The 21,551-nt window shown below is 39.6% G+C and overlaps 6 non-coding genes across 6 annotated transcripts; 4 read left to right on the top strand and 2 right to left on the bottom strand.

The window, feature by feature from the left end:
• Positions 1,965-2,070, bottom strand: TRNAL-CAA. Its single transcript has 2 exons — positions 2,033-2,070; positions 1,965-2,010 (listed from the first exon to the last, which is right to left on the bottom strand). It is a non-coding gene; the product is annotated as a tRNA-Leu (tRNA).
• Positions 10,355-10,426, top strand: TRNAM-CAU. Its single transcript has one exon. It is a non-coding gene; the product is annotated as a tRNA-Met (tRNA).
• Positions 11,604-11,676, top strand: TRNAK-UUU. The gene has a single exon. It is a non-coding gene; the product is annotated as a tRNA-Lys (tRNA).
• TRNAD-GUC lies at positions 16,474-16,545 on the top strand. Its single transcript has one exon. It is a non-coding gene; the product is annotated as a tRNA-Asp (tRNA).
• On the bottom strand, positions 18,122-18,194 carry TRNAK-UUU. The gene has a single exon. It is a non-coding gene; the product is annotated as a tRNA-Lys (tRNA).
• On the top strand, positions 20,441-20,547 carry TRNAL-CAA. The gene is made up of 2 exons: positions 20,441-20,478; positions 20,502-20,547. It is a non-coding gene; the product is annotated as a tRNA-Leu (tRNA).

The raw sequence follows: 21,551 nt of genomic DNA, 5'->3' as shown, positions 1-21,551 counted from the left end.
TGATGTGATTTAGATGTCTTTTCTTTTGCTTTATGGAGGTAACAAAAGCATTCCATGAAGTTCTACATAGGCTAAGATCCTTGGTCTTAAAATTAAGATCTTAAACTTATGCAGGTTTGACATTAAATGAGTTGTTCTTCCTATATAGTTTTTAAATTATCACACAGAAATTTTTCTCCTAGGAATGTACATCTGTGAAATTCCAGCTCAACTCCTTGGTTGGCCTTGCCTAGTGTAGCACTTTGCAGTACCTGATTGGTAGCAGCAGCCTAGATGTCCACTAGGTGTACTGCAATGGCTACCCATTGCATTTCATAATATGCCACAGCTGCACATAAAGGCAGATGTAAATGTAGCAGGACAATAGATTTTTCAAACCATGTTGAGTAAAAGGAAAGAATTATCAGAATTAACAATACCAAGGAAAATTAAAATAAAAAATCAACAGCATTTTTTGAGAGTAGTTTCTTCTCTAAAGAATATTAAATACTTTAGAAAGGATCTTATGTTGTAAATGACAATAAAGGAATGGATATAGGACATGACAAAGAAAAACGCTTATAAAACAAAGTAAAACTGAGAAGGACCTTTCAAGAAACAATAACACAAATGAGCCCTGGACAGCCAAGTGTGATTAACTTACCTTTTGAGGCCACAACCTCTCTTTCTCTTCTATCATTTAATTTCACTTCTTTTACACTCTTTCATTCCCCCACTCTTTCTTGCTCTGCATTTCCCCTGAAATGATGAAATTCCAAATTATTTTTCTCCATTCTCCATTTGCATCTTTTCCAACATTTTTTTTTTCAAATTGGGACTGTTTATTTTCCTGTTACTGGTTTTACTTTCCATTTCAAAGCAATCCTAGAATGTTTTGGGCTAGATGAGGAAACATAGCAAGTAAAATAAAATAAAAATACTTTTACAATGCTTACTTCCCATTGTAAAGTACCCAGCACCTGCTCAGGACACTGGGTACTGAACTCTGAGGATCCTTGTAGCCAGGAAACTGTTACAGAGTTTGATTTAAACAAAAACAAAACAAACAAAAAATCTTGGGAAACAAAGTTTTGGGTATTTGCTACTTTCCCCAATGCGTCATTTCTTATTTAACCTAGAAGATGGTAACGTAAGGTACTGTGATGCTGTTTTTAAAGGCAAAAAGCAAAATCTACTTTTTTCTTTGTATGTCTTTCTCACACTAATGCAAAATTACAAAGGCTGTACATTGATTCTAGATGTTGTATGACTCCATTTTGTTTCTTTCCATTCCTCTCTCTGGAAAAAGCAGTGAATTTTCCAGTACTTTCCCCACTGAAAAAAAAATAGGACTTTGTGTGGGAGCCCCTTAAGCTGAGCTATCACTAAAGTCTGGGTCCTCCTCGTTCGTGTGTTCCTGCAGGAAACTGGCATTTGATTTGTCAATGGCCAGGCAGAAAATGTAACATTTTCCTCCTCAGCAATCTGGTTTCAGGTCTCTCAAGAAATTTTTCTGGTTACTCGGTTTTTGTGTTTTGTTTCATTGTTGTAAAGTCAAGTTCTTGGGTTTCTTTACCATCAACAACAGGCTGATGGAGCAAGACAGGACCTTCTAATGGAAATCCACTGTCCCCTTCTGTCTGGAAAGAGGAGTCATCCGTGGTTCTTAAAACGTGCCCAATTGGCTGTGGGAATTCTCCAGGTCCTCTAATTGGGAATTTTCATTTGTCAAAGGCTTAGCTGGATAACTTTCGTGCTTTGTAGGGTGTGTTCTAGGAGCACCAGGAACTTGGTGAGCATAGGCCAGACGGAACTGCTGCTAGAGGGGCAGGGGATGGGGGTTTGGGGAGGGGGGTGTGAAAGGAACTGCGGAAAAACAAGGGGTTTGCTAAAGTGCCCCCGGAAAAAAAGGTGGTAGGGTAAGAGGTTTGAAGGCCGAAAGGCGAATTTTGTTGGACGCAGCGTGCCAAGAGCAAAAGTGAATCTGTCAGAAGTGGGATTCGAACCCACGCCTCCATTCGGAGACCAGAACGCCCAAGTTGGGAAGCTGCCGCTTGAGTCTGGCGCCTTAGACCACTCGGCCATCCTGACAGCGACAGGTAACTTACAGTAACATCTACATCAAAGATTGAAGATTGTTCCATCTAAGAAGGAGAAGAATAAAGTATTTCTATAAGCTACGGAGCAAACCAAGCACTAGCTGCAAAACCAAAAGACAGGAAAGGAGAAGTATTACCGTGAAGAAGTTCGCGGGGCGACAGAATTGATGCTGCTCTGAAGATCGGAAACCCACACCATCTACCTTGAGTATTTTTCTCCTACTCCGTCCCTGCTGACCACGAGTTAGTTACTCGACCCACCTTCAGGAGTAGGGGACTGGTGATTTAGATTTTATCAGCCCAGGTTGCAACCAGCATCTTGGCAGGAGCTTTCTGAGGTGTTCACAGTATCTCCCGCCCCAGTGTCTTACAATATTCTATCTTAAGAAGTTTTATTAGTGGATATTGGGCCTGAGGGTCGGCCTTGATTCCCCATTCAATAGTATTTTCCGCATTTTCACGGTTCCTGCAAGAATACGTGGCATTCTTGATTGTTATTGCACAATCTCTCCCTTTCCTTCCCCAAAGGTTTCCCCTTTCCACTACCTCTTTCCTCCTCTCCACCCCTTCCTCTCCCGCTCTTCCTCCTCTCTTTCCTTCCCTTGTCCTTTTTTTCTCTCCCTGTAAAGGTATCTTCTCCCTTCTGTCCTTTGGGCCAGCACCGAAAGAATGGATGCGAAGTGAAGAGACATGACAGTGGTTTATTATAGGACACATAATAAGAGAAACAGAGAAGGGAGGACTAAAATAAGGTCTTCGTCTTAGTTTAAAATCTCTACTGATTTTTTTAATATGTATATTTTAAATCTCTCCTGCTTTGATTAAGGTGAGAAGTATTCACCCAATGTTTATTTTCCATTCTGTCCCATAGTAGTTTTTGGTTAGTCTCCCAAATTAATAGCCTTCAGAAATTTTTCATTTCCTACAGAGGACAAGCCAAACACGTATCATAAACTGGCGAACAGCTATTTTGTGTGCACAAAGATCAAGGGTGAGTAGTTTTCTTTTGCCTTGTTTTTGATTTTCATATAAAGCACCTAAAATAGTTTTAAAGGCAATGCAGAATAGTAGAAAACATGAGAATCTTGAATTAGATGCATGTGTTTGATTTTAAGCCTCATCACTTTAAAAAGTGTGATGTGGAATGTTTTGTATTATTTTCACCATCTGTGACTATTTCCTTCATTTGTAAATTTAGAGGGAAATCCCTACCTCAATATTCTTGAAGGGATTTAAAAAGAATGTATATAGGTATTTTTCCCCAGCAAAGCATGTGACAAGTAGCAATTGCTCAAGAGACCATTCACCTTCATGTTTCTATTCACAACCTCTGGCATTTTGACAGTTTTGCAACAACCCCAATTCCCTGCTCCATTGCCTTTTCTGAACTCTGGTGTTCTACCTTTCAAACACTTAGAAAATGTGCTCTGAGTCCTCCTTTTCTGGCAATTAATAATCTTCCAAACATAATAGCTCTTCCGCTCTTTTGGTCACATTTTCTGTCATTCAGCCCTTCACAACCCAATCAGGACTTCTCTCTCCCTCTTTTGAACTCCCCAGTTTGATAACATATTGATGTTAGCCCAATTTGATATCAACTCCCACTTTGATAACATATTGATGTTATCAATCCAATTAAAAGCTGAAAATTTGACTTTCAAACAAACATGATATCAACACGGCATCAAAGATTTCATATATCTCTCTAACCAACGAGTAAGCTGAAAAAACAAAATTGCTTCAAAGGAGAATATGAAGAACAAACACCATACTTCTGAAAAGCTGAAATGAATTTGCGAACAGATGCAATGTTGGTTAATATCCTGTAAGGCAATAAAACTTAAGATTGGAGTTATTCCTTCTATTGGGCAAATCGTATCTCAACTGAGCAAAATCTTTTGCACTGATGTAAACAAGAATCATTTGCATTATTATCACTTTTCAATGAGTTAACTTTTCCTACCTGAGAGTTCTAGAATAGCCTAGTGAATAGAAAGCCAGTCAAAGATACACACCCCCATAAAATTAGATAATTCCTGATTGGTCTGCTAAACAATGCCCAGCACTTCACTAAAGAAAGACCCAGGGATTGGAACAAATGAATATTGTTCATTTTAAAATCTTTGATAAAATATTTTCCTGACACATAAGACAATTTATATAAGTTGTTCAATAGTAAGCTATTTAGGAGAGTGTTAGTGGATATGCAGACATGTCTGATTTGGTCACTTAGTTGTGACACTTGCCTTAGTGATGCCGGAAAGATGTTACCAGAATCTGGGTTCTTGTTCATGCAGTCAAAGAATGAACTCCACGAACACACAGATAGCAAGCAAGCAAAGACTTTATTAAAAGAAAGCAAATAGCTCCCAGGACAGCTGGGAGGGGGAGAAGAGCCCCCCTACCGTTGTCCTATGGAGTTTTTATCCCTTAAAGATGGGGGGTACCAACGGGGTCCAGAAAGATGTGATTTTCTCCCATTGGCCTTGCCCAACTACCTATATCAGTCCTTGTCCAATAGGGGTTTTAGGGGTGGAAATTTCCCATAAGTTTTATGGTTTCTTTGTCCTTCTCTTCTGTAAACTGAGTCACAGGGGGTTAGGGGTTAATGTTCATCTGGGCATAGGTACACTCCCTATAGTAGACAAGGCCTGTGGGGATGTTACTCCCTGGAGCCCTTAAGCCACAAATGTTAATCAATAGCCATATCAAAGAATGCCTTGAAGCCCAGGCTCCTATATTGACTACCTGATTTAGTATTCTGACTCATTAGTTTACCTATTTGTAACACTTGGGGTGTATATATTTAATTTCAGTGCTGTGGTCAGGTGGAACATTTTAAAAGATTTATGCTTTCCTTAGTTTACATGCTTTCTAATGGACTCATGTCTCCAAGATGAATAAAAACAAGTGTATCATTCTGTTTTTGTTTTGAATCTTTCTTTTATTCTTCCTTGCTTGATTATTTAGAATATCAGATGTATGTAGTGTGAAGGGAATTCACAATCGAGAGGGTCTCCAGAAGTCATGTGAATTTTGTTTCCCAAGCCCAATACAATATGCAATGCTGTGGTCTGTGCGCATGGATCAGAAGAATTTCTGGATTTAAGGCAAGGTAAAGAAAGGACCAGTTCATTGAGCATGGCAAGGTGGAGAGAAAGTAGAGTTTATTGAAATGAGAGATTCTGCAAGTGCAGCGGGATGACTCCCCGATGATCAGGGAGAGTCTGCACAGAGCATGTGGTCATTGATAAGTTCCCAGGAGGACAGAGAAAACCCCCACCCCCACCCCCAAATGTGGCCATTTACGTTGGAGACTTGCTGTGCACACCCTTTCCAGAATGTGGAGACTCAAGTTGGGCAGCAAGAAACAATGGCCTTTGGAAAACAACTGCCTGCATAGATTAACCACCTACAAGGATTAACTGCCCTCTGTCATGGGACTCGACCTCTTCCTTGACCTTCCCCTTCTCCTTCGTCATAGTTCCTGCCACAAGTTCTGGCCATGTACTCCAGCCACAGATCCTTTATAAGCCTAGCACCTCCTCAGAATCAGAGCTGGTGCCATTTTGAGCTCAGCCCATAGCCCTCTGATGCCTTAATAAATCTCTTTTGCTTTATTAACTTGGCCTTGCATGTTCCTCCCTCTGCAAACCTAACAGTCATATCTGTTTTTATAACTCAGGAAGAGAAGAGGTCTCAGGATACACCTACTGACCTGCTGATTGGTTGAGGAAAGAGGGGTCTTATGCTACACCTGCTGGTTGGTTAGGGGTGTAAATGGCTCTACAGAGGCTGGGGTGAGGAGTAGGCCACATACATTTCCTAGCAGGGAGGAGGAAGGAGTAGGCCAGGTTGCTCAAGGTGGGGGGAGTGGCATTACAATGAGATGGGTGATGATAAGGTGATGATAAGGCCTTGAATTCAATCTCCTCGAAGGGGCCTTGAAGTCCAACATGCAGGTCAGTTGAAATGGTCGACATCTGGCAAACCAGAGGCTTGTTGTGCCATCCTGAGTTAAGGAATGGGATAAGGCCTTGGACTTCAAATGGGAGATGGATAATTCACAGGGGATAAGAAGAGCAGCTGTGTGGTAACTAGAATTTTGCCCTGCCACGCAGATAGGTCTTTCAGACAAAAAACTTACATCTGGTAGTAGGTTGTGGGTGTGGGTTAAGTGCGTGTGTATGTGTTTCTGGTACAGGCTTCCCTATCAGAACTATTTTTAGGTAGTTGTGGGAGAGGTAGAATTTTTTCCCTGAGTGAGCTAGATCTTGATCACCTTCGGCACAAAATAATTCACATGCCAAAGTGGTATATTTTGGGATGGCACAGTCTGCTTCCCTTCAACATTTAATTTTTGGGAGATTACATTTTTTTCTCTCTTAATAAACATGGTACTATCTTTTCATACTAATAGGAAAAATACCTATTATGTGATATCTTAATTCCAGGATCTATAGGCTCTAAATAACCACTGGCTAATTCTGCAGTCAAGGAACAACTTCTATCCTAGTTTCTCTATTTCTTGTTTGGAATTTTTAATCTACTTTTCATGGATCTTTACTAGTCTTTCATGTTTTTAATCTCGACCTCTATTTTATTAATTTTGGAATATTTACTTATATTTTTCTCCTTTTTCTCTTTCATTTATATCCATTTTTTTTCATTTAGTCCTCTTGAGTGTTGAATTATGTGTGATATTTTAAATGAAAAATTCTTTATTTTAATATCATCCCAGTTTGTCGATCTTTGTCTTTATAGTGGATGTTTCCTTTTTATTTAAAAGTTCTTTTCTACCTTTAGTTCTTCAAGATATTCTTCACGGCATCCTTTCAATGTTTATATTTTGTCTCTTCACTGGAATGAAATTCACTTCAAGATCAGTTTAGTACAGTTCAATTCAGAAGACCACATTTTAAAAAATCTACTGCAGGGGAGTGTTGAAGCAGCATTAAGGAGTGGGATTTCAAAATGAGGGTTTGAAACTGAATACAAGTCCCTGTGCACCTGCCCTTTGAAGTAAAAGGCTTTTTGCTTTAGTCTCCCAAGCCTCTCCTGAATCTCAAAAGGCTGGCTCAAGAGTTAATGATTAGGAATTGCAAAGACCTAGAGACAGAGAATACTGTTCAGCCAGGAAGCTGGTAACAATTTAGGCCATAAACTAGCCACATAGCACAATCACTGAACTCCCAGTTCCTGAAAGATATAGATAAAGGTCTGATACACATTCCAAAGTTTTTATAGCAAGGAGACTACCCCCCATCAGATGAAAACTGCTGACCACAAGCATGTAGACCCCAGACTGGTTGAAACCAGATTGGTGATGCTCAAAACTTCACCTTAATGCCTACCAATCCGAGAATTGTGCCCAAGCTGATCATGCACCCTGTGGCCCCCTCCCTCACTGCCTTTAAAAGCCTCTTGCCTGTACTGAGATATTTAGATGGTTTTTTAAGGGCACCAGTCCACCATCTTCTTGGTTAGCCAGCTTTCTCAAATAAAGTCGCTTTCCTTGCCTCAATAGCTTGTTACTCAACTTATTGGCCTGTCCTGTGATGAGTTCAGTAACAGCTTCTAAGTTCAGTAACAGCTTCTGCAGTCTTCCCTTGAAAACATCAAGCTTCTTCTTTGAGAGTTCAGGGCTGACATTTCAAAGATGACACAAGATAGTAAAAAATGGGGTGGGGAGAAGTTGCAGGAAAGAAAACCAGATGCTACAGAAATTTAAGGAGTGGGACTAGCTACATAATTTACAGGACCCAGTGAAAAATGAAAACCAGGGCCCGTTATTTAAAAAGCAGGAAGAAAGTGCTGTTACAATTTTGAAAATATAACCACATGAGTGTGGACTAGAGATTCACGCCAACCAAGATATCCTCCCAACTTACCCTGGCACTGTTGGGCTGCCAGCCTGGGGCAGGAACAAAGGGCACTGTGCCACGCCACAAGAGGCACCAGGGTTAGGCTGCTGGACCGTGATCCCTCTTCCTTAGACCTCCTGGGGGCTTCCTGCTGGAGGCAGGTGTTAGAGGAAGATGGGGAAGGAGAGTAGGGCAGGTCACCAGCTGTAGTGTAAATTGGCTACTGAAAACCCGTCTCTGGGGGACAGAACCTGTGAGAGCTGAGGCTTCAACTAAAGCCCCACACCTGCTCATACTTCCAAACATGTGTAAAGAACTATTGAGAATTTCAAGAGAGCAGTTGTAAAGCATTAAACCCCAAGAGTGTAAGTCTGGCAGTGGTGAGCTGTTCACCGCCTAGATCTCAGGCCCTTAAAATTGCCCCTTTTGGGAGCATAAATCCTGTTCAGAATCATGTGGGAGAGATACTGGCTTGGTCCCTCTGATGATGAAATGTCATCTGAGGTCCTCTAGCAGCTTCAAGCTGTAGCTGAACTGTGATTGCAACAGGGGCCTTTAAAATAAGAACTTTAAGCTGATGGATAGAAATTGAAAGATAATTTTGAAGCTAAAGATGAGGCAGTAAGGAGTGAGTGATACAAAAGAAATGTGTGGCATATGCCCTGGAGTCTAAAGCTACATACATGCCCACAAAGAGGGAGCGACCCTCAAGGACTCGGGTTGCTTGCTGGAATAAGAACACTTGCATTGTGCTTTTGAAGAGCTTTAAAGAAGGTCACTAACAATGCCAACAGTATCTCATTGAAGTTCCAAGGCTTCCTTCCAAGGTTTCCCTGGAGGAGCATGCGCTAGGAGTAAAAATTACTGGCTTACAAAACCATGGGCCAATGATCCTCTTTTTGAAGGTGGTAGTTTTATCCTGTCATTGTAGCTGGGGAGGTTGCTGGGAATGAAAAGATCTGAAGAAATGATGACCCCATGGCTTCTGTTTTAGGAGGTTAAGACAGTCTGTGGCTTCTGTAGCAAAGAAATCAAAAACAAAAACAAAAACTAGAACCAGTACCCTGCAGAATTCTGAGGGAAATTGAGAAGGAAAGAATAGCTCAGAAAAGGCATGAATCGGCATCTCCTGAGGTAGACTTATGCAGCAAAAATCACCCTTCTGGATTTTGAATATTGGTGACTAGATTCATCTCAAGAAACTTGACTCTCTGCCTTTGGAAAATAATGATTTCTGGTTCTTAAGGAACTTGGAGTATTGATAATCTGTTTTTGTAAAAATCCACTTAAAGAAAATCTCACCTCTCCAGTAGCACCTTCGATGTCCAAGACCTAAAAAAAAAAAAAAAAAAAAAAAAAAAATAGCGGAGTCATACAAAATCACACAAAAGAATCTCTTGAAAGGGAAGAAGTTTGGTTTTGAATAAGCGAGCAGCAGGTGGTGTTGGTGGTATGCTGAGATGTGAACAAAGATTCCAAACAGCAGATCACCTTGAGCTTTGATAACTATAAGGCCAAGGGCCTAGAGAAGGAAAAGAAAAATGACCTGTGGGAACTGAAAGGAAAGAAGAGAGGAACGAAAAGAAGAGCTGAGAGAAAGCCTGTTACCTAAGAAATGAGGAGACGGAGGCTTTAAAATGGTTTTGGAGAATTCCTCCGCTGAAAGGACCAGGCTTCACTGACCAACACGGGTCCAGGGACATAGCTAGAAAGAGATCTGAGCCTCTGTGTTCTGAGCCAGTTTTCAACATTCATAGATATTCATAGACACACACACACACACACACACACACACACACACACACACACACAGCGGGGGGGGGGGGAGAGAGAGTGCCTGCTACAATCTTGTGAAGGAAATTTCATTGTGGTGGAAAAAAAAGAATTGAACCTCCTGTGAGTCAGCAATGTAGTGTCCATGTCTCCCTCAACTCAGCGAGTGACTATTCTCAGAAGCAGTTGCTTTTCCATCTCTTCCGCCACGTCTTCAGCTTCTCCAGGGGCGCGACCAAACCTAGCCCCTACCCTGTCCTCAGCCTTGCCATTGATGCAGAGAAGCCAAGGCGTCCTAACTTCAGAGTCAGGGAGTGCGTAGTAGGAAGCTCAGGAGGGAAAACTCTATTCTAAATCCATCCCTAGAAATCGGTGTAGGAGACCCTAACCGTTTGAATACCAAGTTTCATCGATAGAGTTTCAGAGCTTTTGTTTTCTTGAGTAAATTGCAAAAGCTCAGATGCTTTAGAGATTTGCTTGTAGACAGCAATCTTCAGAAAGAAATGTGGGGGGGGCTCAGAGAGATGAAGATGGAGATTAGAGGAGAGGAGTGGGAAAGGGAGAGGGAAGAAAATAACTGGAACCTGTTTTAAAACATATACACATGAATAAAACACAAGAAGCGCACACTGACCAGGCAGCAGAGTGGCGCAGCGGAAGCGTGCTGGGCCCATAACCCAGAGGTCGATGGATCGAAACCATCCTCTGCTAGTACTAATGTTTTGACCCCTCCCCCATGAACTTTGAGCTAATATGTTATTCTCTTCGTCAAACCCAAGGATTCCCACAAGAACATCAGGCAGAGGTAACCAAGTTCAAACGCTCGTGAGAGCGACACTATTGATTTACATCACTTGTTTTCTTTTGGATCTTGAGAAAAATTGGCCTCTTATCAAAGCTCACAACATATTGGGAAACAATGTAACATTATTTTTTTTTTTTCTTTTGTATTTTTTGTTTTCAATGCAACATCTTAATTATCACCTATGTACAGTGACTCTTATCACTGCTTCTTTGTCTAGGCAGAGGTGCTAACAAGCCTCCTGACCTGCCGTGACAGAGGCAGCGAACGCTGTTTGACCTGCTTGGTCCTTATTGTCTTTAAATAGAATGGAGCTCAAGATAAAATGTTGAGTTGAAAAGAATAGGAAAGGGACAAATGTGGACGCTTCGAAATGGCAAAAATGTTGGAGAGACGAAAAGGAGAGTAGGAAAGGGAACTGGAGAGAGGCAGAAAAGCAATGTGAAGGTGAAGAAAGGTGGGCATGCAGAAAAATGAGATTACAAAAATTTTGGAGAGCTGGGTGTTCAGGGAGTTAGTTTCCTGGACAGAGCATCCCTTCTAAGTGGACGTCACATTTATTTCTTGCTCCGGCTTTAAAGTTCCAGGAAACCTCAACCCTGAAGGAAAATACTGGAGGAAACAACGGTAAATGAACCACTTCCTTGTGCCACAATTCGTTCTTGACCCAACTTTTGATTCTCCTGATTTTCTTCCCTCTTAACTGAAGTCATTGGTGAAAAGAGTACTCAGTAAATAGGTGAAGGAGCCTGCGTGCCAACTCTAAAGCGCTAATGAGTAGATGTGGCCTCTAAGGGCTCTGTCTGCCATCATTATTCTAGAGGAATATTCCCTCCCCAACAGATCCCACCCTACTCTGAGCAAGACCTTCCCCCTGTAATAAATTCTACACAGTAATTTTGTATGTGCAACAAAGAAACAAAATGGGAGTTAGGTGGCATGCTCAATACAATCAAGCTCAGTTGCTGCGCTGGGGAGGGAAGGGACGGTGACCAGCGCCCTTGGAAAACTGGTAATTGCCAAAACCATAAGCATCACTAGCATACTTAATCATTTTATATAGTGAATTAGAAAGCAGAAAATAGAGCCTGGATAGCTCAGTCGGTAGAGCATCAGACTTTTAATCTGAGGGTCCAGGGTTCAAGTCCCTGTTCAGGCGTCTATGTTAACCTTTTCTTCCACCGAAGTTTAGGTAACTGATCTCCCTTAGGAATACCTGTAAAAGTGGGGAAGGAAGTATGAACACCTAACGCAGGCAAAAGCACGGTCCTAAAACTGTTTACTTTCTAATTAATGCAAAAATTAACTTTCCTTTCTCCTTTCCCCATATTAACAAAAACTCTTCCCTAATTTTCTAAGAAGAATTTAAAAAGGGTATCATATAAAAAATAATAAACTAGTGATAGAATCACTGAGAAGTAAGCCATTTTCAAGTTCCCTTCAAATGATTCATTAATCTGGAAACGGAGGGGAGTGATTTGGGTGGACCCAACTAGAAGTAAGAGAGCAGTGACTTCAATATTTTGTCTTTGAGGTTCCCAATGGTTTGGGTCAGCTCTTCTTACATAGAAAATTTGTGCCACTTAGCAAAAGTCCCTGGTTGAAAAACCCATTTCCAAACACATTTTGAAATCATCTTTTTCATGTTTACATTAAAAAAATCTCTGGTCATTATCCAGGAATTTGGATTACGGTAAAAGATCCTGATCATAGGCCTCTACTGCATAATTTCTGTGGACAGTGGATTAAACAATGACACTGTGAAACAAAAGTACTGAGAATTCAGCGCTTATTATAATTATTTTTGTTTATCCTCAAAATACATAATACACTTAAGAGTTCTCCTCTTTCTTTTTGGTTATATTATTGATTTTAAATAATTAAGTCCATACAGTTTTGATTCTGTGCCCTGTCCATGTTTAGTTTATTTATTTTTGTACATACATGAAAGATAACATTCTTCTAAGATTCAAAACTCTGCAAAGAGATATACTCAGAGAAATGTCACTTGCCTCGTTGATTCTTTCCCTTTCCTGACCTCCACCTTCAACTCATTCCCACACACCCTCTATAGGTAATCAATATCACGTTTCTGGTTTACCTTTCGGTATCTCTTTTTGAATAAGCAAGCAGATACATTTTTTAAAAGAAATTTTAAAATTCCCTTCTTTCTTAGTCTAAAGATGGTATACTATAGATGTTGATTGGTATTTTTTAAATTTAACAATATATCCTAGATATCTTTCCATATCAGTTCATAGAGATCATCCTCCCTGTTCTTTTTTATAGCTGCATATGTACTTCTCTGTGTAGAAGTAAAAGTCTTTTTTTTTTTTTTAAGAAACAATCTTATCCTGCTGAGTAGCATTGAGAACTATGTCTAGATACTCATGTTGCAACAGAACAAAGGGTGGGGGAAAAATGTAATGTATACATGTAAGGATAACTTGATCCCCTTGCTGTTCAGTGGGAAAATAAAATAAAATAAAATAAAATAAAGAAAAAAGAAACAATCTTTTTTAACCACTCTCTTAGATATGAGCACTGGGTTGCTTGCAATTACAAACAATGCTGCAACAAATAAATATATGAGCATGTGTATTTTCACTTAGTTGGAGGCAGATTTTCAAGGTAAAGCATTAGAATGGGATTGTTAGATATAACCAAATTCTCTTCCAGAAAGACTGTATCAATTTGTTCTCCCACCATAACAAGAGTGCCTGTTCCCCATAGCCTTGACCTTTTTTTTTTAATTTTGCAAACCTGATGGCAGAAAAATGGTATCTCACTATGGTTTCAATTTGCATTTCTTTATCTATTAGAGGGTTTGGATATATGTATAAGGGCCTTTTTGGTATACTTTTAAAATCATTTATTACTGTCTTTTGCCTAGCTTGCTATGAAACTGTGGCCTTTCCTTTCAATTGTTAACTGTTAATTAATAGTTGTTTCATCTCTATTAGGAATATTAACCCTTTATCTATTATATAGATTGCAAATACTCCCAGATCCTTTCCCTTTCCCCAAAACCCATTTATCAGTTGCCTTTAGAGTTTGCTTATCATATTTTTTGTAACATAAACACTTCTTGGTATTTAAATATATCAAATTTTCTTTTATTGTCTGGAGTTTAAGTTAAAATTAGAAAATTCTTCCTTCATGCAAGTTACAAGGGAATTCACATGTGATTCTTTTTAATACTTGAAGGTCTTCACTGTTTACATTTAGATTATTGATCCCTTTTTGAGTTTATTCTTTCTTAAGATGTGAGGTTTGAATTTCTTTTTAGGTATTCCTCATTGAGTAATATATTGTTCCTGAACTATTCATCAAAAAATCTACCTTTGTGGAGTTTCCTGGTGGCTCAGCAGGGTGAGGATCTGGTGTTGTCACTGAAGCAGCTTGGATCACTGCTGTGGTGTGGGTTGGATCCCTGACCTAGGAACTTCTACAGGCTGCCAGCGCAGCAAAAAAAAAAAAAAAAAAAAAGAAACTATCTTTTTACCTGTAGTTTGAGACATTCTTTATCATACATTAAATATCTTTACACAATTTGGGCATTGTATTCCAATACACTGATCCGTTTATCTATTCATTTGTGAGCACTACTTTGTTTTAATTATCGATGCATTAAGAGCTTGTTTAGTATCTGGCAGGGCTACCCTTCTCTATCTGGTATGATTAGATCTTAAGCCAAATAGTTTCCATTCCTAGTATTTAATAATGATGTCTCTTCCAGAAGATGTGATGTTTTGCTTTTCTTTTGGGGGAGAGTTTGAGGACTTTTTTGGGGTATAGTGCTTTTACTTTTGAGCATGAGTCAAATTTTGGTAAAATGCTGAAATCTAATGATGACTGGCAAAAGTGGTAGACTTCAAAAGTCTGTTTTGTCATCATTCATGCTTTTTTGTACTCTATATCCTGTTTGCCGTATTAGCTCTTCTATCACTAGGATAGCCAATTTACCATATTCAATTTCTCCATCATATTATTACCTAGAATAATAGTATATACAGGTTCCTGATTGATTCATATATATGCTACTGAGTGTTTAAACTTTCTTTTTGACGTTTACATCCTTGATCTTTCTGGTTTTACTCTTTATCCAACTTCATATTTTCCCCCGTATGAGAGCAGGATATTTTTCCTAACTCCATTTGTTACATAGCTTTAGCATTCCTCTGATCTGAAAAGATGCCTCTGTCAATATAACAAATTATGTATATGCATAAATTTCTTTCTGAATGTTCTATCCCATTTTGCCAGTTTCAGGTTCTGTACCAGTGCTTGTATTTTAATATATTAATTACTGAATTATGTAACAAGTCTTGCAAGCTTGTTGGCAATTCTCTCATTTTTAGTAAAATTGTCCTTGCTATTATAGGCCCTATACACTTGCATACAATTTTATAACAGTTTATCAAGTCCTTGGAAAACACTCTTTGGGATTTGTATTGAAGTTAAATCGAATGTAGGAAGAAACGATGTCTTTGGTATATTTTGTCTGTATCCATAAACATGATCAATTTCTCCATTTATTTGGGTTTCTGGTGTCTATTTTGAAAATAGATGATTTTGTCATTCTACCTCCTCTAATAGGTTTAGAATGTTTGTAATTTTTATCTGTTATCATCATATTATTTAAGAGATTTGCTCTTTGTTCTTTTTCTTTAAACTATTTTTTTCTTTAATCTGAACAAAAATAACATAAAATTGTATACTCTTTTTTCCTTTTCTCTTCCCTCTCACCCACAACAAGTTTTAAACAGTACTTTTATAGCCCTTAATGTATACTTTGGTATAGTTAACTACATTTGTGTACGTAACACTTCATCCTTTATTATTAATTTTAGTGGTTTAAATAGTGTGGGCCAGAACCTCTGAATGTGATTTTACTTGGAAATAAGTTTTTGCAGATGTAATTAGTTACACTAAGATGAGGTCATACTGGGTTATGGTGGGACCTAAATCCAATAACTCCTATCCTTATTAGAGAGGACACACAGACACAGGCAGAAAGAACATCATATGAAGACAGAGGCATAGATTGGAATAATACAGGTAAAGCCAAAAAACATCAAGAATTTTGGGGATCCACCGGAAACTAGGAGGAAGCAAGGAAAGAGCCCAGAGAGCCTTCATAGAGAGCATGGCCCTGCCAACATCTTATTTTTGGACTCCTTGTCCTCATAAATGAGAGAGAAAATTTCTGTTAAGCCAACCAGTTTATAGTAATCTCTTATGGCAGCCCTAGGAAACTTACTGCTTTTCTCTCTGTGTAGCACATTCATTTTAGTAATAGATATTCAAGTTGTCTCCAATTTTCTGCTGCCTGGAATTGCCACAGTGACTATCCCTTGTGAAGCCGCCTGTGGAATTAGGCCAGAATTTCACTGAAGAATATTCCTACTAGTGGAATTTCTACTACGAAGAGGCTACACAAAAATAAACCCATTTAACAACAACCTTGCAAAATCAAAGACCTAGATTTTAAAGCAAAGTCCTTACTTTTGCTCCATGTAGAAATTCATACGTCTCTGTACTATCTTATCAAGACAAAGTGAAACAGAGGAAGTACGTTGAAATCATGTCGGTGTGAGAAAAAGTCCCAAGGGAACATGACCCTTTGAGGTAAATCTAAAATAACAAATAAACTTGAGATGAAGAAGAAAGGAAATAATTTTGAGCAGAGGAAGTTTTTTTTTTTTTTTTTAAGTTTAATGCCTTCTTTGCTATTAGTGATGTAAGTATTTACAGCAATGTTACAACCTTTTGTGAGGCTGTCATATTTAGATTTAGATAACACGGGGAATACTGTTTTATAGACTTAATAGCATATTCTTACTGTAAAAATGATGAAAGTCCCAGGAATTCACTGCCCAGAATAAAAACATTCAAGATACGATGTGTGAATGCCTTTTCAACTGAGGTTCTTTTAAAAGGTTTCCGTATGTCTTCCTCGTTAGTATAGTGGTGAGTATCCCCGCCTGTCACGCGGGAGACCGGGGTTCGATTCCCCGACGGGGAGACGGTGCTTTCAGGCACTTTTTATGCCCAAAATCTTTCTGCTTTGTTGAGATCTGATTTTGTCTTTTAGTTTTAAGCTGAATTCCTCCGTGCTTGTTTATCAAGGCATTCACCGAGCAAGCAACGGCTTTCTGACGGAAATCCTTGACCGCCTTCTTCTGGGAGAACTCAAGTCAGAGAGACACGTAGTTCTTTCTGCGGGCCTGTCTTCATCCGGGGCTGAGAAGGGAAAACACACTCAAACTGGCAAGACCCGATCATCTCTTGATTCTCATGAGGTTTCTCCTTGCTTACTCTAACTAAATTAGACATGCCCACTCTTCAAGTTCATAAAAGAACCCAGTATCCTGCTCTTCTCTTGTAAGTACATGCCCTCTTCCCAGGGCCTCTCTGCTCTGCCTAGCTACCCCCTTTCTGCAATCACTGATCGACTCCAGGGAAAATGCTCCCAAATGGATCATATTCTTTTTTGAGATCAACCTTCATCTTCATATCCCATATCTTCATAAAATGTTAATCACTGTTTTAACAAATGTGAATGTACAGGTTAAATGAGCTGCTCAGTGATGGAAGTTTCTGGTACAAGTCCTAAACTCTAGGTGATTAAGCCACACTTTGCTGAGTGCCTGAGAGTCTGAAACTGTGGGTTATCTCTAGCTCTTCTTGGAGATCTCATCCTTTTGCCACCCACCAGATTAGGACTCAAGGGCTGGCTAGAGATTCAATCTGGAGAACAGAAGACTTTTGAAGTGTGTGTGTGTGTGTGTGTGTGTGTGTGTGTGTTGAGGAGCTATTTGACATCTTTATGTCAGGCACATCTAGATACAGAATTTCCGCTGCCCTGTCCCTTGGAGAATATCTGAGGTCCCTGTTTAAGGAGGTTAAACGTCCCCACAACTTTTCAGATACGGTGTTTCTCTAATAAGAATTCTTTCACTCCTCTTCTCCTGGGGATATAAGGTATTAGTGGAAATGAGGGAAATGATCGTGAGGTAAATGCAATCTTGCTTTGTGCACACCGTGTCCACCAGGTGAAAACTTTGAACTTTTGTCCAAAAAAATCATTTAAAGTCTTAAAAAACCTATAGTTCTGCACAGAGAAAATAATGCATAGAAAACCATTTCCAGAGTTTTTTATAGATTATCTAAATTCCAGGTTAAGGAGAGTAGCTTTTTAAAGAAATCGCAAAGTGGAGGCTAACAATTTCAAATGCGTTTGTATTTTAGTTTCTTAATTATGTTTTGCAAAAGTTCTTTGTCTGGCAAAAGACCTAGAGAACCCCAGAGATCAAAGGTAAATAGCACTTCTCTTAGAATTTATACATTAATAAGATCCAACCAAACTGCACGTTACCTTCTAGAATCACCCCCACACCAGGCAAGGGAATTTAAATTTGGTATAATTCATAGTATTTCAATCACAAGCTATTTCTTGTTAAAATGTCTTTTTCTCTGTTATCCATGACTCCATATTACTTTTAAAAATCTAGGACAGAATAATGAAAAGAAGGAATAATATAAAGGTAGAGATGACTGGAATAATATAAAGGTAGTCAAGACTAAAACAAAAGAAGAAGCGCCTGAACAGGGACTTGAACCCTGGACCCTCAGATTAAAAGTCTGATGCTCTACCGACTGAGCTATCCAGGCCCCTGAGCATTGAACTTCTAGTCTGTTCTTTAAGTAACTAAATCCAATTAGCAATTCTGCTCCTCAGGAAGAACTGGAAATAATCCAAGGCTTCAGAAATAAGCAGGATCCTCTAAAAGTGTGGTTCGATCGCTTGGGTCATTTATTCACCAAGCAGATTGTTTAACCTCCACACTGTACTTTCATTAAACACACTTTTTAGTTGCTGGAAAAATGAATATTATTCCTTGAGCCAATTACTGCTGAAGGGGATTTGCCAGTCTGGGCAGGATTCTCTCATGTATGTTTGAAGAGCTGATGCACAAGTTGGTTACCTTTGGGGGAACCCAGAGGAGATAACCTTTTTAGGAATGATTGGAGTAACTGAGGAGAATCTTAGAGACTGAAAAGATGGGGAAAGAAGATAAAGTTTATAACTCTAACACAAGATAGGGGAATCAAATCTAGTTGAACCCTTAGATATTTTCCATGCACTTTCAGAAACGGGGCATCTGGGTTCTTTAGGGCTATCTCTGAGCTTCATGAAATTTTAAGTACCTTTTTCTGACTCTTAAGGTCATGGATAAGATAAAAATCAGAGGTGGAAGAAGTGATAGGATGAGAGCAGGTGAGGCCTAGAGAATGGAGGAGTAGGCAGGAAGGGATGATAATCTTGATTTGAGAAAGGGTGGAGACACGTTAAGCAATGAGATTATATGTTGCACAATTTCTCTGCCATCTACATAGATTTCTTTGCCTTTACTCAAAAACATCAGGCTTCATCCCATTTCATCAGCTTTGCCCTTGCCATTCCTTCTGCCTGGAAATATCTACCTTAGGTATTCACATGACAATTATTTCAGGCCTTTGTTCAAATGCCACCTTCTCAATGAGATCTTCAATAATAACACTTTAATATTGTAAAAATCTCTCTCACATCCCATACCTCTTCCTTGCTTAATGATTCTTTATGGCTTTTAGCACCATCTAGCTGTCTGCAGATGTTAATTATGAGACAGGGGAAAGCATCCCTGGACATCCAGAAGTTGACCTGGTATTTATAGCTATGACTTGGTGTTTTCTTGTTGAATGCAAACGATTTCCCAGAATATCAGTATCAGACAAGACCTCTCCAGTAGATTAAGACAGAAACAAGATAACTCCATAATCATGTCTGAACACAAATAAAACATGGACATTGTCCAAGCCACAGAATACCACACATTTCTCTCTCCCATTGCTGCTTCTTTACCAATTTCAGCTCTATGTTTGGTCTAGTATACTCTCCTTTTAGATAAAATTAATTAATATATCCAACCACAGAATTATCTCCTCCTTCTAGCAGTATGCAAACCAGTGCAAGGCCCTACTTCCTTCAGCTCTCCTTTAAATCACCTTACCAAAGTCTGTCTTATAATTGCTTCTTTCTACCACTCTCCTACTGAGACACTCCAGTTTCCCTGCGATGCATTCTCCCTTGCTTTAACAAATAAAGCCAACTTTTTCAATTACATGTGTGTCCCTAGTGGATTTTTGCAGAAGTACCTTTTGGCACTCATTAATATGGTGTACTGTCTGCCTCCACGCCCACCCTCACCCCGTCTCCACCCACCCCTCACCCCCGTTTACACTTCTGTATATTCAGACTCAACTACAGAATCTGATAATACATTAAATAAATGGTGTTAAATAAATAAGGGAATCAAGAGTCAGCTTTATCCACAAGAAAGAAAAATGTCACATTCTTGGGAAGGAAGGGCAAAAATGCAGCAAGCGTTGCCATGTATCTGGCTCCCCAGAAAGATTGATTCAGTTTAGCTGGCTCTCTCCTTGCCTGTGTTACTTTTTAATTTATTGTGGGAAGGAGAGAGCATAAACGCCGCGGAAAACAGGCTGAAGCAGTCTCCGCAACTAGAGCTAACTTGGCTCTACACGACACTTTTCTATGATTTGCAAAATTCCCGCACCGTGGGGACCGTCGTGGGCCGTGGGCTGTCGGATTTTTTGGAGGCAGGGAGCGCGGTGCGGGAAGGGAAAGGGTGGTGTGGCAGGAGCTGCTTCTCCATACCTCCGGCTACCGGGCTCTGGGGCTACCTTAACTTTGTGCCATCGCAACAGCCTCTAACTTCCATCAAAACTTGTCTTTTCTCCTCTTCGATTTAGAAATGAATTCAGAGCTTGTGCTTCGTCCTGAATATTCTGAAAGTAATAGAGTTCATTGGCTGTTAATTCAAGTAATCGATTATAGTGATTGTTTACATAAGCATGTCAGGATGGCCGAGTGGTCTAAGGCGCCAGACTCAAGCTCCTGCTTCCCAAGCTCGGGATTTCTGGTCTCCAACTGGAGGCGTGGGTTCGAATCCCACTTCTGACACGACGTTTTCCTCTCCTATTATTATGTTCAAATTCTGCAATTTCTGGAACTGAATTTCTGGGTCTGAGTCACAACCATTTCCTGGCGTTACTAAATCTTACCCTTTCCCCCCATTACCACTGCGATTTAGATGTCTTTCCCCCCCCCCCCCCCCCGCCTGCCTTCCCTCCCTCGTTTTCTTTTCTTCCCCTCTTGATAAAAATTACGTATTTATGAATATGTACATGGAATGATAGCAATATATCAGTACTGAAATGCAGTTCTTAAAACATATATTAGGTGAGAGTTATAAGTTCCTATTTTCAGTGTTTTAACTGTTCTGTGAGCCTAAGCTTTTTTTCCACACGTCTCCTTTATGTCCCTCCCTCTCTGTCCTCACCTGACCCCATTTTTTTCTTCCTCTTTATTTTCTTGCACACCTTCTCCCATCATTTCTCTTTGCTAGTCTAAGGTTATGGGTTATCAGGTGAAGCAGTTGGATGTGACATGGCATAACAGCGATTAGAGAGGCAGAGGAAGAACAGTGATTCCCAACCAGCGTGATTTTAAAATTAAGTTGTTTTTATAGACAGAAGCCCTGCGAAAAAAAGAAAAAAAAGAAAGGGAGGAAAGAAGAGAAGAAAAAAAAGAAACTTGCACAGGTCCCATTGCCCCTAAGTATGGCTCTACCTACCAGGGACTACATTATCTGTTAAATGTATGTTCTGTTTTATTACTGTGTTTGTTTGTTTGTTTGTTTAATCTAGTAATTCATGTGTTGGATCTCCTTTACTTTTTAAGTATCATTTTTCTGCCTAATCCTTTTTTTTTTTTAATTTTTATTCTGTTTCTGTTATTCTCCTTCACTAGCCTCTTTATTGTTTGCTGTTTTCCTCGTTGTTGATTCTCTTTTGCACTCATTTAGCTCTTCATTCTATTCCATGCTGATCTAGGCCATTGGAACTGGCCTGTATGGGTTTTTCATGCTCTCTGGTTTCCCCGTGGATTAGGTCAGTGGGAATCCC

The sequence above is a fragment of the Sus scrofa genome, chromosome 7 (assembly GCF_000003025.6).
Source record: "Sus scrofa isolate TJ Tabasco breed Duroc chromosome 7, Sscrofa11.1, whole genome shotgun sequence".
Lineage (NCBI taxonomy): Eukaryota > Metazoa > Chordata > Mammalia > Artiodactyla > Suidae > Sus > Sus scrofa.
This window is presented reverse-complemented; position numbering and strand designations above follow the sequence as displayed.